This window comes from Myotis yumanensis, unplaced genomic scaffold, assembly GCF_028538775.1.
Source record: "Myotis yumanensis isolate MYYU_CA2020_CCGP unplaced genomic scaffold, mMyoYum1.0.hap1 SCAF_23, whole genome shotgun sequence".
In the NCBI taxonomy this organism is placed as follows: Eukaryota; Metazoa; Chordata; class Mammalia; order Chiroptera; family Vespertilionidae; genus Myotis; species Myotis yumanensis.
In genome coordinates, this window is record NW_027223774.1 from 4,819,110 (window position 1) to 4,830,084 (window position 10,975).

Consider the following 10,975-nt stretch of genomic DNA (forward strand, 5'->3'; position numbering starts at 1 on the left):
ATAAAAAGGCCTTTCCGTGCTATTTATATATTACTGTACCTGAGAGTCTTCCTACTAAAGAGAGTCCTTACAAACTTAGGAAATGGGCTGGAGCATTTACCCTCAAATCAAAGTTTACCGAGCATCATTGATTTTATAGTGGTGGAAAGCCTACACTGTAGAAAATGTGAGAGAGCCTTTAACGTGTAGTCAAACTGAGTCAACATTTTAAGAATCATTCTAAAGAAGAACAGAAGTAATCTTGTATTTGGCCAAAGATTTAACCATAGGTTTAATCTTCATAGGGAATGATAAAATTAGGCCTTATAAATTATGAGGCATATGTCAAAGTGTACGTATCTCATAGAGCATCTGATAATTATTACTGGATAGAAGCCCAGCAGATATAAAGAATTCTGAAAGCTTATTCAGCATGCAAAACTTAGTTGAAATCAGAATTCATACCGGAGAGAAACAATACAAATATAAACATAGTCCTGAAATCTTTAATCAGTACCCGTACCTTATTCCTTACATTGGCATTCATTCTACAGGGAAACCTTGAAACTGATGAATGTGGGAAATCATATACTGGGACCTACAACCTCAGTCAATACCAAGGATTGTAATTGGGTAGAAATTCTCCATTTATGATATAGGACAAAGGACTTTTGTTCAAAATATACAGTTGATAAATTTCCAAGGAATTTATGCCTTAAAGTGACTTTAAAGATATAAACACTTGACCAAAGTATGTAATTGATTATGAAAATATCACTGATTCATACTAGATAGGTAGCCAAAATGCCTTTCAGGTATTGTTCTAAATCAGAATGTTTATTACACAGTGTACTCCAAACTTTAAATGTTATTAGGTAATATTTTTATACTTGAATATATCAAAAGAATTTATGTTTCCATATCTACAGTTACTTAGAGTGTTATCTATTTTATATTGAAATCATGTGAGGTATTTTGAATAGGAAATATTAATGTGATTCTATTCCCATATCACTTGCTGCTATGTGTTATTCCTGCTGTATGTGTGAAATCATGGGGTTGTTTACTTCCTTAAACATCCGTGAGCTGTGTATATTATATGTATTTAATTTATATTCATTTTTCTCTGGAATATTGGATACATATATTTTTTCTTCTACTGGAGAATATACTATTGCATTAATTGTTTAAAATAGTTCTAACTTTCTGTAAATGATATAATGAACATTAGTTCCTTTTCTGTGCCGATATGTTCAACTGAAAACTTTTCATCTGAATGTCAATTTGTGGTTGTGACATTTACGTGACTGGAACTGCAACTCAGGTCCATGCTGTCTGTGTAATAGGTTTTCCATAATTAAGAGGAATATTGTAATACCCGTGACATTGTTTTGCCCAGGATGCAGAATTGCCATGAACTCTGCTAGTCCAGAGAGGCCACTTTTCCAAGGCTGCACTGCTGGCTAAACTCAGAAAAACTAATTCTATTTATTTCATTTCCCAGTTCTTGTTTCTCTCTGGTTTTTCACTTTGTCTTATAGGCTGCCATTCTTTTTGCACTGCTGTGACCTCAGCATGTAAAGCTCTTCCTGTCCCAAGTCAGCCCTTCAAACCAGTGTAGCGTCTGCTCAATAGTTTGGAATTTATAATGCAGTGACTGACATCAGAACTTGGTGAATATTTTGCTTTATTTTCATAAAGTAGATAGCCCACCACTCATGTTCTCATGCTGACATCTATAGTTTTTATTTTATTTATTTATTTATTTTTAAATACATTTTATTGATTTTTTTACAGAGAGGAAGGGAGACAGATAGAGAGTTAGAAACATCGTTCAGCTGCCTCCTGCACACTCCCTACTGGGGATGTGCCCGCAACCCAGGTACATGCCCTTGACCGGAATCGAACCTGGGACCTTTCAGTCCGCAGGCCGACACTCTATCCACCGAGCCAAACCGGTTTCGGCTATAGTTTTTAATATGAATATGAACTTTTGGAATACCACAAATTGGCATCTGTGTACTTTGTAGATGGAGTTATTTTTCTTGTCCTGATACTCATTGGAAACCTTAAGAATTTCTGAGTGTGCTCTAACTGATTTGGCTCAGTGGATAGAGCATCGGCTTGCAGGCTGAAGGGTCCCAGGTTCGATTCTGGTCAAGGGCATGTACCTTGGTTGTGGTCATATCCCCAGTAGGGGATGTGCAGGAGGCATTGATTGATGTTTCTCTCTCTCATTCCCTCTCATTAATGTTACTAACTCTCTATCCCTCTCCCTTCCTCTCTGTAAAAAATCAATAAAATATATTTTAAAAAAAAAAGAATTTCTGAGTGTTACCTAATTAACTTCTTTATTGGGATGGAATTACCCCATGGTATACAGGTTTTATTCTCTCTTTCTTGAATGTAGGCCAATGCTGGTCGTTCTTTCTAGAGGAACCCCAGAGACCATGGCAGATTTGCAGTTGAAACCTTTTATTATTTTGGATGCAAAAGTATTTTGTATAATGACAGCATGACCAGAGGTGTGTCCATTGGCATTATCTGTCCCTGGAGTGTTTTCCAAGCCTTCACTCTAAGGTCCAGGGACAGCAGGATAGCCGAGATTAAAATGAAAGCCCTCCATTTATTCTCAGTGTCTAGTGCTGAATTTCTACAAGGTGGTAGAAATTTGAGGAACAGTACAAATGTAAAGAGAAATCATTCTCTCCACATTCATCAGTTCCCATCCATGTGACACCCAAAGGACTGACAAAATGAATACAGAAACAAGATGTTCGCACCCGTATGTTCATAGCAGCACAATTCACCATAGCTAAGATCTGGGAACAGCTTAAGTGCCCGTCAGTAGATGAATGGATTAGAAAACTGTGGTACATCTACACAATGGAATACTATGCTGCTGTAAAAAAGAAGGAACTCTGTAAGAGGCCGTGGAGCTACAGGAAAGGCCTGACCCCACTCCAAGTCATGTAAAGGACATGAACTTGGCTTGCACCCCAGTTCTTGTGATCTAGGCAAGCAGACATTTTGTCATAGCAACTGTTTGTCATAGCAACTTTCAAACATAGATGGAACTAGACAAAGCTTTCCCATTCTTGCCCAGCCTGTAACGATCTGCTACTTCCCCATGAGAGGCCAAGCCCTAACAGTAATCTATGAAGCATGACCAGCCACAGCTTAGCTATAAAACAGTGTGTGTAAAAAATAAAGTTGCTGGTGCCTTGTGCCAGTCCTCCTAACCCTGGTCTCTGGTGCTTTAATCCCACGCCACCTCCTACCCTGCAGGACCTTTTGGGAGAGGGTCTCAACAGAACTCTTAACATTTGCAACGGCATGGATGGAACTGGAGAGCATTATGCTTAGTGAAATAAGCCAGTCAATGAAGGAAAACTACCACATGACCTCACTCATTCATGGATAATAAAGACCATTATAAACTTATGAACAAAAATAGATACAGAGGCAGAGCTGCCTCGAACAGTCTGTCAAACTACAGCGGGAAGGCCGGGGAGGGTGGGGGAGCAGGAGGAGGGGTAAGAGATCAACCAAAGGACTTGTATGCATGCATATAAACATAACTAATGGACATAAGACACCAGGGGGTAGGGGAGGCCAGGGGATTGTCAAGGGTGGGGGGAAAAAGGAGACATATGTAATAACCTTTGTAAGACTTTAAGCAATAAAAATAAATAAATAAATAAAATATTTAGGGAAAAAAAAGAAACAAGATGTTCAAAATCCTTGTACTCTATTTTCTGACATACCCATGGAGCATTCATATGTATATGTATGTGCTGATATTTTGTGTCTAGGATTCATCTGGGGAGCGGGCATAAGCTGGTAGGTGGACATCCCCCAAGGGTCCCAAACTGCAAGAGTCCACAGGCTGGGCCGAAGGACCCCTCACCCCCAGTTCATGGATGTTGTGCACCGGGCCTCTAGTCTTTATAGGTTTCTCAATTTGCAAGGAAGGAAAGATGGGGACATCTCTAGTCGGGGCTTTATGTTTTGTTCTGTTACTGGGCAAACTGTGGGATCCAGGTCATTCATAGAATTCAATCCCATCTTGACAATAGTTCCGTTTTCTGGTACTGTAGTGAGGAACTTTGAGGAGGTGTGTTGATACAAAACACAGATAAGATCTTTTTTTTTTTATTCCACGTGGCCATTAGGAAAATAGATGAAGTACCCACTGTCTTTTGGGTTACATGGCATTCTGTCTTCATTTTGTCCAGAATGCAATTTCCTCCACTTTGGGGTGAAAAGCTCTAAATCAGAGATTTCAACTTTTTTTTTTTTCACATGGCACACATGATCTAATTACTGCAATTCAGTGGTCCACCAAAATATATATTTTGCCAATCTTCCCTCAAAAATGTCTGATTTTGGTTCATCCATACCACACAGCTATTAATGTGTTTGCTGTTGTCACTTATTTTTTCGACAATGTATGGGTAATGTAGTGTGTGCTATTGACTAAGCAGTCACTGTTGACTGTTGTTTTTTTTTTTAATATATTTTTATTTATTTCAGAGAGGAAGGGAGAAGGAGAGAAAGACAGAAACATCAAGGATGAGAGAGAATCATTGATCTTGATCAGCTGCCTCCCGGGAACTGAGCCTACAACCCAGGCATGTGCCCTTGACCAGAATCGAACCCGGGACCCTTCAGTCCGCAGGCCGACGCTCTCCACTGAGCCAAACCAGCTAGGGCCACCACTGTTGACTGTTTTAGTAATTATTTCAGCACACCAGTTTTCCTGTGTGACACTCTAGTTGATACTCTCTGTGGCAAACATATAAAATTCCAGGGAGAGGTCGGGGGATGGGGGCGAGGAAGGATAGATATGTAATACTTGAAACAATAAGGAATTTAAATAAATTTAAAAAAACTGTCTTTTCTAATGATTCATTTAAGATTTTTTTTTAATGATTTATTTCTCTGGAAGATCTACCCATTGATGTCAATAGGAAGTTAAAGCCCTCTCCTATGATTGAGTTAATTTGAAAATGCCAATAACAACAATATACCTATCTTAATCACTTACAATATAAATGTTTTAACTGCTTCAACCAGAAGACCTAGGGTATCTAATGAATAGGAGAATAAGACCCTTAACATATGCTGTTCACATGAGGCAAAGGCTGTTTCTCCTATCAGTCTTGTTTTTTCCTATTGGTTCCTGCGCATTTGTGCACATTAATACATCAATGCACGTGTAGTCTCTTATTTCCTGGTTTGTATAGACCTGCCAGGTTATCCATCCAGATGGGGCCCCTAAGCAGTTCTGACTGACCAACCTGGCTGATAGTTCAGAGCCTGCTTGCAGGCTCCAGTCCATGTGTGAATAGACACCCCTTCTCAAAGTGATCACCTCACCAAAGCTTGTGGCCGAGTTCCATGTTACTGCCTCATGCAGAGACATGTGGTAAGGATGTTAATTTTCTTATGGGAACATAAAAGCAAACAGTAAAACTAGCTTTCAAATGCTTACTGGTTACACCCAAAATAATTTTAAACTTGAAATATACAAGTTAATATTTATTGTGCTGTTTACTGTGGAAATTCTGAAGATGGTGCTGATGGAATTTGCATCAACCAGATGCATCTGTATATACCACAGACATTTCTAAAAGCTTAGTTCAAATACAGAGCCTCCTGGTTTTCTCAGAAATAATATGAGTTTTGAAAAATTTAAAGTATTTTTATTTTACTATTTTAACGTGTTTTTTTTTATAAATTTGTAATTTTTAAAACTCTTTATTGAATGCAGAGGGGAAGGGAGAGTGGGAGAGAGATAGAAACATCAATAGTGAGAGAGAATCATGGATCCCCTGCCTCCTGCATACCTTACATTGGGTCTGGAGCCCTCAACCGGGGCATGCACCCTTCCAAGGAATGGATCCCTGACCTCCTCATTCATAGTTCTATGTTCAACTACTGAGCCAGGCCGTCTACGCAGATTTTTTTATCTATATAAATAAAAATGTAAATATTCGTTTGTTCAAAATCTTAAATCTCTGAAAGTTCTTCATTGATTGCTTTAAATTTTGACACAATGTTGCATTCGAATACACGTGTGTTTTTATATACCTATATATCTACTATTATATAGTTGTCACACCTGTGACAGGTAAAAACATGCTTTTTTTGAAAAACAGTGCCATCTGTTGGACGTAAAAGCAACACACGCTATACTAAATATGTTACGATTCCATTTCAGTGTTTCTGTTTACAATTATAAATTGTAGATAAAATTAACTACAAATATGCGTGTCCAGCTGCAAAACGATCGATCAGCTGAGTTATTCTCGCATCAATTGGTGGAAAATGGGAACAGAAAGGTGCTGGTTGATCTGACCTCAGGACGAATTTCATTGCCTCATAACTTCTGCAATTTAGTGACGTCAAAAGAAGAATTGGTTGAAAAAGTATTTCCCAATATTCAAACCAGTTATAAGAATCATAATTGGCTGAGTGAACGAGCTATCCTTGCGGCCAAGAACAAAGACATCTATGGACTTAACAATATCATTCAGTCATATATAAGTCCATTGACACTGTTGTGGAAGCAAATGAAGCTGTTAATGATTCAACAGAATTTTTGAATGCACTCTGCCAGGGATGCCACTGCACATACTGCAATTGAAAATCGGCGTTCCAATTATCATGTTGGGAAATATCAACCAGCCAAAGCTTTGCAACGGCACGCGGCTTGCAGTAAAAAAATTAATGAGCAAAGTCATAGAAGCAACAATCTTGACAGGACCTTTCAAAGGTGAAGATGTCCTCATTCCTCGAATTCCGATGATTCCAACGTATATGCCATTTCAATTTAAGAGATTGCAATTCCCCATTCGATTGGCGTTTGCAATCACCATCCACAAAGCTCAGGGCCAATCTTTAGAATTGTGCGGTTTAGATCTAGACACGGATTGCTTCTCACATGGACAATTATATGTTGCGTGTTCTAGAGTTGGCAAACCAGACAATCTCTATCTGCACAGACAATGGAACAACAAAAAATATTGTATACCCACAAGCATTGTAAAATTAAACATATTTGAAACGTGCGCTTTCTCTTTTCTTTCTTTCGGACCCTGCCTGCTCAGGTGTCTCCTCAATTTTATCCAAGACCGAATCCAAGCTGTCAAACTCATGGTCCTGCATACCCAGTACTCTCAGCTAGTGGATACTAGCGACGAATCCAGGCTCTGAATTCGTCTCCTAAGACCAGTAGGGAGTGTGATGAATTGAATGTCAGTATAAAATTTTCAAATCCGTTCCCCAGCCGTGCCCCAGTTAGAGTTCTCTGTAAAGTGACAAGAGATCAAGGATGTGGTTAAGGACGGGTAACCAGACATAACACCAAGTTTCCAACTTCCTGACATCTGCGCATCAAGGCCCTGATTAGACCCTTGCAACTGTAATCAAGGACATTTGTGGTTTCTGTGAATAAAAGCTTTCCCAGCACCAAGGTAGGGGCTGCTGCAGGAGGAGAGCTCCCTGTGTGGAGACACCTGTGGCAGTCGCTGGCCAGCTCAATAAATCCTCGCTTGCTGCTTAAGACCTAATTGGAGTCGGTGGTCTTATTCTCGCAAATGCTGGTCCACAACAGCGGACCGACGCTCTATCCACTGAGCCAAACCAGTTAGGGCCAGGTCTTATCTTTAAGGTAAATAAAGATTTATAATTCTGAAATGGATACCTATATTCATGAAAATACTGGAAAATAATAAAAATAAAAAATGGTGATGGGTCTAAGTGAAATGATAAGTTATTATTCTTATAAGTCTATTTTAAATATTGTTGATTTTCAATTCTTTTCAAAATAACAGGAAAACTACAGGATATATTCTACATTGATATCAATGTCCCATTAACTAGGCTATAGGGACGACTAAAGATAAAATATTCATTTAAAAATGAATTCCAGGAACACAAAGACTTCACAGACCACAACTTACAACTAGAAAATTTTTATCCCTTGAAGAATACATAAACCTGTTTCTCAATATGATGGATTGCCGGGAGCCGGTCCATCCTTGCTGTTTCAAGGGACCTGGCATATATGGCATACTGTTCTTAATATGTTTGCTCCCTTTATCGCCATGTGTTTTAACCAAGGTCACCTCTCCGAGAAAGGTTGTTTCCCTGAGGTTAGGGAGGGGATACAACCCCTTAATTAAGTGCCAGGCGGGTAGTTAAGCTACATAATCTTTACTCCCTGGAATGGAGATAAGAAACACCCTAACCTTTGTAATAGAAATTGACAGGATTAAAATTGGCTGGTATAAATATGGATGTAACAAGACAATAAAGATCAGCTCCTCATCAGCTCCTCATCAGATCCTCATCAGATCCTGATCAGTTCCTAACCAGAACTCCGACCAGAACTTTGGCTGGAGATCCTGGCTAGAGGTCCTGACTAGGCTGCTGATCAACTGAAGGCTGTCTTCGTGTCATTCCTTCTTCGCCGACTCCGTCCACACCTTTGGGGACCCCTGGACCCGCTGGGATTGGACCCCAGCAATTTGCGCCCAAACAGGGACCCTTAGGTAAGCCCCACTCTCGGGACGGATAGGACTCCACCGTAGAAAGAGGGTGGATAGTCTTCACTGACTCCGTCCACACCTTTGGGAACCCCTGGAACAGGATTCCCCTAGGTAAGCCCCTCACCCCCATTGAGAACCCCCACATTCGGGACGGATAGGACTCCACCAGGGTGCTACAGACCCCCCTATAGAGGATAAGTAGGGTAAGAAGGTGGATAGTACAGAACTTAGATTGAGAAGATGTGCCATACTGAGTCCAAGAAAGAAGACTCTGTATTGATCCTTAGATTGAGAAGATATGCCATACTGAGCCCAAAGAAAGAAGACTCTGTATTGATCTTTTAACAAATATGCTTGCTAGCAGAGGAGTTAAGGTTACTCCCAGTCAGATGGAATGTTTTATACAAGAAGTATATCCATGCTTTTCTGAGGAAGGAAAGGTGCCGGAAAGGTAAATGTAGAGGCATGGGAGAAGATAGGCCCAAGGAGCCTTATCCTTAACCCCACTGCAGCCTTTCCACCCCGGAAAAGTGCAGGATTGGAAAGCTCTCCCTGGGGTGATAGATCAGGACTCAGGTAATAGCGAAAAGCGCCAATCCTACTCTTAAAATGGATACAAGAGAGCATTTGGGGTTTTTCTTTTTAAATGCTTTCCTTGGATTGAGTAAATGCATTATGTGCGTCACCACAATGGACCCAGAGAAGCTCCTTGTCCCATCGTTCCAAAGACTTAGAGTTGCCCCGATGACAGAAAAGTGGAAAAAAGAAGAAAAGAAAGGCTATGCAAGGGACTGAGGTGCCAACATGGGGTCAGCTGAAGAAGTTAACAACTGAGGCCCAACAGATGGTAGAAAATCAAGAAGTGGAAGCTACTCTCTCAGCCAAGTCCGAGGACTCTGAGTAAATCAGCAAAAGAAACTTTCATTTAGCAGAAACTCACTTATTTCGTCAAATAGAAACACTTACTTACTGGAGCCTGAAAGGGGCCTGATGTACTTTTAACCTGGGAGAGAGGAGTTGCTTGTATATTTCCATAGGATGCAGACTCATCTATGTGGATTCCAGACTGTCTAATCTGACCTTTATGTCACACCACCCTCCGTCTCCTCCTCATCCTCCTCCTCCCCGGTATCATCCATATTGTCCGACCCAGAGAGCACAGCTGACTCCTCCCCGGACACCGACACCACCATCAAGCACGGCCCTGATGGACCCTTTGATGCAACCCTTCAACTCACTGACGCTTTGGGAAGCCCATCGCAATGACGCTGCCCGCTAGCCAGATCAACAAGGACAACCAAACCACCAACTTGAGGACAGCTGAAATCCCTTGACTAAAGAGGCCAGCAACCTTCTACAGGAACAAGGCTCCTTGTGCGCTCCATCCACTATGTTTATAGCTATGCTCACTGTCATTGCTTGCCAGTCTTCTTCCGAGTCTTAAACAACCCAATCCGAGAGGTGGCCGCTAATTTACATGCGCTATCATTTAAAAAATAAAAAAGGGGGAATTTGCCGGGAGCCGGTCCATCCTTGCTGTTTCAAGGGACCTGGCATATATGGCATACTGTTCTTAATATGTTTGCTCCCTTTAGCGCCATGTGTTTTAACCAAGGTCACCTCTCCGAGAATGGTTGTTTCCCCAGGTGGGGATCTTTCCCTGAGGTTAGGGAGGGGATACAACCCCTTAATTAAGTGCCAGGCGGGTAGTTAAGCTACATAATCTTTACTCCCTGGAATGGAGATAAGAAACACCCTAACCTTTGTAATAGAAATTGACAGGATTAAAATTGGCTGGTATAAATATGGATGTAACAAGACAATAAAGATCAGCTCCTCATCAGCTCCTCATCAGCTCCTCATCAGCTCCTCATCAGCTCCTCATCAGATCCTCATCAGATCCTGATCAGTTCCTAACCAGAACTCCGACCAGAACTTTGGCTGGAGATCCTGGCTAGAGGTCCTGACTAGGCTGCTGATCAACTGAAGGCTGTCTTCGTGTCATTCCTTCTTCGCCGACTCCGTCCACACCTTTGGGGACCCCTGGACCCGCTGGGATTGGACCCCAGCAATGGATGGGACTATCTCATCAGGTGCCTAACCATGAATGGATATCTGCGTCTTTCTCTGACACCCCCATCCACCTGCTTCCCTAACTCAAGCTGCCTCTCCCTTCAGATGGGGAGACGAGGAGGGGCTGAGAGCAGGCTGCCCTTCCCCTCCCCCCTCCTCACTGAGGGTTTAAGGATCCAGGTGAATCGCAGGCAGAAAGTTTCTGGTTTCAAACCCAATTGCCCCGCCTTTTGAGTTCCCTGTAACTTCACTGTAAGAATGTGCTCCCGGCTTGTGAAGATCCTAGGAAAGACCCCTCCCTGGGACACCTGCAGCTGAAGGGCAGACCAGCCATAGCTCTAAGCACAGCCTCTGGGAGCTGGGAA

The 10,975-nt window shown here is 41.4% G+C and overlaps 1 protein-coding gene across 1 annotated transcript in view; it reads left to right on the forward strand.

Annotated features, from left to right (window-relative positions):
- Positions 1-10,975, forward strand: part of LOC139000038 (zinc finger protein 93-like) — a 162,604-nt gene that overhangs the window by 72,559 nt on the left and 79,070 nt on the right. The gene's annotated exons all lie outside the window — the stretch shown is intronic.